The sequence below is a fragment of the Lathyrus oleraceus genome, chromosome 7 (genome assembly GCF_024323335.1).
Source record: "Lathyrus oleraceus cultivar Zhongwan6 chromosome 7, CAAS_Psat_ZW6_1.0, whole genome shotgun sequence".
NCBI classification, from domain to species: Eukaryota; Viridiplantae; Streptophyta; class Magnoliopsida; order Fabales; family Fabaceae; genus Lathyrus; species Lathyrus oleraceus.
Window position 1 is genome coordinate 197,935,749 of NC_066585.1, and position 7,001 is coordinate 197,942,749.

Consider the following 7,001-nt stretch of genomic DNA (forward strand, 5'->3'; position numbering starts at 1 on the left):
TTAGATAAACACCGTAACGATAGTAATCGATAGATTGATGATTGGTCTCTGTGGGATCGATATTCTTTTATATTACTTTAACGTAATTCGTGCACTTGCGAATCAACACGATCAAGTTTTTGGCGCCGTTGTCGGGGACCAACTTTGTCAAATTTTGTACCCTGTTGTTACACCGTATAGACTAAGGCATTATTAGCCGGTAAATGCGAAGAACCCGTAGTACCGGAAATTTAGTAGATCCTTTAGCGGAACCCGAACGTTATACTCGTACACGCCTCTTACTCATTCGAATTAAGAAAGCTATGGCCGAGAATCGCGATAGAAGACCTCTTAAGGAATTCGCCCAACCCTCTGATGAGGAACCTAGTTCGAATATAGTAAACCCCCTTATACCTGCTAAAAATTTCGAACTAAAACCGTCTTTGTTGCAATTAGTGCAACAAAACCAATACGCGGGTCTCGCTACTGAGAACCCGAATCAACATTTAAAAGTTTTTATCCAACTAGTCGACACCTTTAAATCTAACGGTGCTTCACCCGATGCGATCGATTTAAGATTATTCCCTTTCTCCCTCAAGGATAGAGCACGTTCATGGCTAGATTCACTTCCAGCTAATTCAATAACTACCTGGGAAGACCTTAGGAGAGTATTCCTTGCTAGATATTTCCCCCTAGCAAGACTGTTGTTCTTCGAAACCAAATAACTAGATTTCCTCAAAACCAAGGAGAATCGCTTTTCGAAGCTTGGGAGAGATAAAAAGAGCTATTAAGAGTCTGTCCACACCATGGCTTAGAACAATGGTTGATCGTTCATACCTTCTACAATGGACTCCATTATAACACCAAGATGAGCATTGACGCTGCCGCAGGTGGCGCGCTGATGAACAAACCTTATCCAGAAGCTTGTGACCTAATTGAGGATATGGCCCAAAACCATTATCAATGGAGAACTGAATGAGCATCAATAGAGAAAAAGGAGACCCAAGGTGGAATACATGAGGTAAGCTCTCTAGACATGATGCAGGCAAAAATGGGCGCTTTAGCCCTTAGGATCGAACATATGTCTACAAACACTAACACCGTAGCGGTAGTCCATACAGAGTGCGAACTATGTGGATCTAAAGGACACGAATCGGCGGAGTGTAACCTTTTAAACGAACTAAATACCGACCAAGTGAATTATGCCCAAGGTAACCCATTTTCAAACACTTACAACCCTGGATGGAAGAATCATCCAAATTCCTCCTATAAAAACCAGAACCCTATCCAAAATAATGCACCTCAGACACCGCAAGGTTATCAAGCCCAAAACCCAAATCAACCTATGCAAGTTGTGCCCCAGAAGTGTAACCTTGAGAAGATCATGGAAAGCTTTATATCGGGCCAGACTCAGCAAAATAAAGAATTCATAAACCAAAACATTCACGTAAACGAACTTATAACACAATTAGGAACCAAGGTTGATCAGATAATCACTCACAACAAGATGCTTGAAACCCAGATCTCACAGGTAGCACAAAACCAAGCCCCACAAACTACACCCGGAGGACAATTTCCTGGACAACCTCAACCAAACCCTCGAGGGTAAGCTAACACTATCTCGTTACAAAGTGGGACTTCTTACGAAGGGCCTTAGAACCCAGCAATGAGCGAGTCCAAAATTTCTAAAGAGAATATGCCTACCAACCAAGAAGAGGAACCAGTGGAATCCGAGAAACAAACCAACCAAGGAGGTGAAGCCAAGGATAAAACTTATAAACCACCACCCCCGTACAAACCACCAATCCCGTATCCGCAAAGACTTAAACAAACCAAAGTCAACAACCAATATCAAAAATTTATAAAAGTGATAGAAAAGCTTCATGTAGAGATTCCTTTCACCGAAGATATCACCCAAATTCTGTCTTATGCCAAATTTCTCAAAGACATCTTGACTAACAAGCGTAGGCTCGATGATCCAAAACCCTTGGAATGCAACTTTATTTCTGAGGATAAACTTGCTAAGAAGGAGAAAGACCCTGGTAGTTTTTCTATACCTTGCATTTTAGGAAGTCATGTGATCGACAAAGCTTTCCTAGACTTAAGCGCTAGTGTAAGTCTAATGCCCTTAGATGTTTCTAAGAGGTTAAACCTAGGAGAATTGCAACCAACTAAGATGTCCCTACAATTAGCCGATAGGTCTGTTAAGTATCCTGTAGGCATTTTAGAAGACATCCCAGTTAGGATCAGTCAACTTTATATCCCAACAAACTTTGTGGTCATGGATATAAAAGAAGATGAAGATATCCCTATCCTTTTAGGTAGACCATTCTTATCAACCGCCGGAGCTATAATAGATGTCAAAAGAGGGAAATTAACCTTCGAAGTAGGGGACGAAAAGATTGAGTTCATTCTTTCGAAATTCCTGATGGCACCAATTCTAGGAGACGCATGTTATGCGATCGATATCATAGATGAGTGCATAAGAGAATTTGATCAAGGAGAACATAAGATCGAACCATTTTCAAACCCAAATGAAAAAGGTGACGAGTTAGAGGAAACAGAACCTCACGAATGTTTGGATCTTACTCCAGACCCTTCACCTAATTCTCAAAAACCAACCCAAGAACTTAAGGAACTACCCAAGAACCTAAGATATGAGTTCCTGGATGAAGAAATGAACCGCCCAAAAATAGTTAGTGCCACCTTAAACCAAGAGGAGATGAATCGACTCTTGAATGTTTTAAGAAGATACCCCTCTGCCTTAGGGTACAATATCTCTGATTTAAAAGGTATTATCCCATCCGTGTGTATGCACCAGATCTCACTAGAGGAGGATTCAAAACCTTCCAGAGAACATCAGAGACGAATCAACCCGGTGATGAGTGAGGTAGTAAAGAAGGAAGTCCTTAAACTACTGGAAGCTGGTCTAATCTATCAGATCTCTGATAGTAAGTGGGTAAGTCCTGTACATGTGGTACCCAAGAAGGGAGGCATCACAGTCGTGCAGAACGAAAAGGGAGAGCATGTCGCTAAACGCATAGAAGGCGGATGACGTATGTGCATAGATTTTAGGAAGCTCAATAAGGCAACTAGGAAAGACCATTTCCCCCTTCCATTCATAGATCAAATGCTTGAGCGTCTTGCCGGACACTCTTACTTTTGTTATCTTGATGGATATTCTGGATTTTTCCAAATACCCATTCACCCTGAGGATCAAGAGAAAACAACCTTTACATGTCCCTACGGAACGTTTGCTTACAGACGAATGCCATTTGGACTCTGTAATGCGCCAACTACTTTCCAACATTGTATGATGTCAATCTTCGCAGACTATCTCAACGGAATCATGGAAGTATTTATGGACGACTTCTCGGTGTGTGGATTAAACTTTGAAGACTGCCTTATCAACCTTGAGAAAATCCTAGAGAGATGCGTAGAAGTTAACCTTGTGTTAAACTGGGAGAAGTGCCATTTTATGGTCAAAGAAGGCATAGTGTTAGGACATATAATATCTGAAAGAGGCATTGAGGTCGATAGAGCAAAGATAGAAGTTATAGAAAACCTTAATCCTCCTAAGACAGTTAGAGAAGTCCGTAGTTTCCTTGGACACGCCGGTTTCTACCGACGCTTCATAAAAGACTTCTCTAAAATAACAAAACCCCTGACCGGCCTTCTGATGAAAGGCATCGAATTTATTTTCAATGAAAAATGCATCAAAGCCTTTAATCAGTTAAAACAAGCATTAATTTCAACACCCATTCTACAAACCCAGGATTGGACCAAACCCTTCGAAATAATGTGTGATGCTAGCGATTTCGCTATAGGAGCTGTTTTAGGGAAAAGAAAAGATAAGAAACTACACGTAATATATTACGCTAGTAGAACCCTAGATGTCGCTCAATTAAATTATACAACAACAGAGAAGGAACTCCTAGCTGTAGTTTTTGCAATCGATAAATTTAGGTCTTATCTTGTAGGATCTACGATTATAGTCTATACAGACCATGCAGCTATCCGTTACCTTTTGAGCAAAAAGGATGCAAAACCTAGATTACTCAGGTGGATCCTTTTGCTACAAGAATTCGACTTAGACATTAGAGACAAAACAGAAACAGAAAACGTAGTTGCTGACCATCTTTCCAGATTAGAGCATTTGAAGCCAGATCATTTACCTATAAATGATGACTTCACCTATGATAGACTAGTAGCTAAGATAGATACCGCTCCCCTTGAACTTTATAGAGACAACCTTGGGACAATTTCAGAAATTAGCAGAGTACCATGGTACACTGATTTTGTGAACTATCTAGCCGCTGATATCATACCACCTGACCTCAACTATCAACAGAAGAAGAAGTTCTTTAAAGATATAAGACACTTATATTAGGACAAACCACTCTTTTTCAAAAGAGGAACTGATAACATATTTCGACGTTGCGTCCCAGAAGAAGAAGTCAGAAACATCATAGAACATTGTCACTCTTCACCCTATGGTGGACATTCAAGCACGTCTAAGACATACGCTAAGATCCTTCAAGTTGGTCTTTATTGGCCGGCATTATGGCGTGATGTCCATGCTTATATTGTCCGATGTGACCGGTGCCAGCGTGCTGGAAACATCTCAAGACGTGACGAAATGCCTTTGAAGAACATCCAAGAAGTAGAACTATTTGATGTTTGGGGTATTGATTTCATGGGACCTTTTCCATTTTCATTGATCAAGATTTGAAACTTAATTAAATTCTAAACCTAAGCAAGTAAAATTGATCAATACGCAGCATGTGTCAAGAAAAATTATTTGGGCCTAGGACCAAACCTAACCCAAGCTACAACACGGGAAGATTCATCCAGCTGAAGTAACGAATGTGCTCACGTGACGAAGTCAGTGTTACGCTTCAATACTCTGCGCCACGTTTTTTCATCTTCTTCGCAATCCTGGATCCAAGCTATGAAACTTTAATATAGAAGAACATGCTCCTGAGTCCGTCACATTGTTGAAGATTGCAACGAATATGTGACTCCAGATTGAAGCTCGAATCTCCAATTGCGAACACGCTGTGAAGAATTCGCGCCATCACCTACTCAAAACAAAACGCAAGTAGGAGCTAAATTCAATAAGGTTAAAGCATACTGAAGCAGTGTTCCAGCATGGTGGCTCCTTCGTGACATACAAGGTAATCTTTCTTCACTCTCCTTCGATCTGCTTCTCTGCCTGCACTTTCTCCTTCTTCAACTCTTCTAAATTTGGCCGCGTTATGGTTGTTGTGCAGAGTGTTGTGAGAAGATGGATTTGCGGAGGATTTCGCGGATTGGAGAGGGAATAGTGAACTTGAAGAGTGAGGGTTGAAGGTTCTCTTTTGATCTACAGTAAGGAACGCTTATATAGAACTTGGAATTGGTTAGAAATTAAGATGAAACTCACATGAAATGCAATGTTAGTTAGAAATGAAAAATTATGTCATCAAATTAGTTTTCTAATTCATATTCAATTAGGAGTGAATTTATCTTGCATTTCAACTTAATGTCATTTGCATTTTTTGCTTACAGTGAGAATTAGTTGGTTAGTCTGTTGGGTGAATTAGAAGTTAGTTGGATGATGATAGTGAATGAAATGGCAGTCCCCTGATTATACAGAAATGCAGTTATTTGAAATGTCGAGAAGGGCCATAGTTCTGAAACTTGTTAACTATGATGAATGTAGTAGTTGTTGCTCAATTTCTATTAGCACCTATTTGATATGCAATTTAAAAACTTGTTAGTCTGGTTAAAAAATAATGATGGGATCTGAATTCTTAACTAATTATGATGATGATTGGATGATATGTTAATTAGTAATGATTTAGCTTTTCTGTTAATTGGTTTAAATTATACCTTGCATTGCCTTGCTACTGCTATGTTAAAAAGAATGAACATGTTATCCGGATTTTCAGCTATTAGGAGGTTTTGTTATATTGTATTAGGCTAAAAAACTAGTTAGAATACATTGTTGTGAATGTTAAAGGAGTGGATGAATGTTAACAGGGCTCCTATGTGAAGCTTTGATACCAGATTGTTTATGTCAATTGGATCACATGCTCTGAACTGCTATGTGAAGTTGTATGGCTATGAAACCTAGACGGCCATGGTGTATGTTATTATAATGAAATGTGATTGATGTTAGGCTAAATAGAATTATATTAGGATAAGTTGTTATGAATGTTAGAATGCACATGCTTGAACTTAAATGAAGTTTGCTATTTGCTAGGTTGTTAGAGATGCTTGCAATCTTAGTATGCACTGTTAGTAAAAATTTGAGGTATTGAATGTTGGTGTAATCCCTAAAGGCCAATACTTTTGGTACTTGTATTGAATTATTTATTAATAATAAAAGACTCTTTCTTTATTATGTTTGTTTAATAAAGTCCCTAGAATAACTAGTTCATTTAATGTATCAAGTGTGACTTAATCATGAGATCCCATTAAACATAAGGACACTATTCTTAAAGTATCTGTAGTCGAACTTTGTTGTGAAATAGGATAACATTAAAGCATTAAGACTATTATGTATATAGACTGATGATCACATCTCATGGATCATGGATAAGGAGTTATCATGTCTTAAACATAGGTGTGAATACTAGGAGTAATATTTATACTGGATTGACCCACTATGAGAATACTACATAGAATGTTATGCAAAGTTTCATAAGTTATTCTCTTGGTGATAGTGGTGTATACCACCCTTCGACCTGAAACCACTATGGACCCTAGATGTAGAGTCGAGTACTTTATTACTGATCAAACGTTATTTGTAATTGGATGACCATAAAGAGAGTTGATGGGTACTCCACGGAGCATGCTGAGGGACATGAGTGACCTAGATGGAATTTTCCCATCCTGCGTAACAAGATAAATGTCTAAGGTCCCAATATTGAACTAGACAAGGATGACACAGTCTATGCCTTGTGTTCAATATAGACATAAGGGCAAAAAGGGTAATTGTACACACAAGTATTATCACACAAAAAAAATGATTTGTC

At 38.9% G+C, this 7,001-nt stretch overlaps 1 long non-coding RNA gene and 1 other non-coding gene across 2 annotated transcripts; one reads left to right on the plus strand and one right to left on the minus strand.

Annotated features, from left to right (window-relative positions):
* Positions 1-685: 685 nt before the first annotated feature.
* LOC127108566 (small nucleolar RNA R71) lies at positions 686-792 on the minus strand. The gene has a single exon (XR_007796096.1). It is a non-coding gene; the product is annotated as a small nucleolar RNA R71 (small nucleolar RNA).
* Positions 793-4,768: 3,976 nt separating this feature from the next.
* Positions 4,769-6,364, plus strand: LOC127107032 (uncharacterized). The gene is made up of 2 exons (XR_007795606.1): positions 4,769-5,156; positions 5,253-6,364. It is a non-coding gene; the product is annotated as an uncharacterized LOC127107032 (long non-coding RNA).
* Positions 6,365-7,001: the final 637 nt, after the last annotated feature.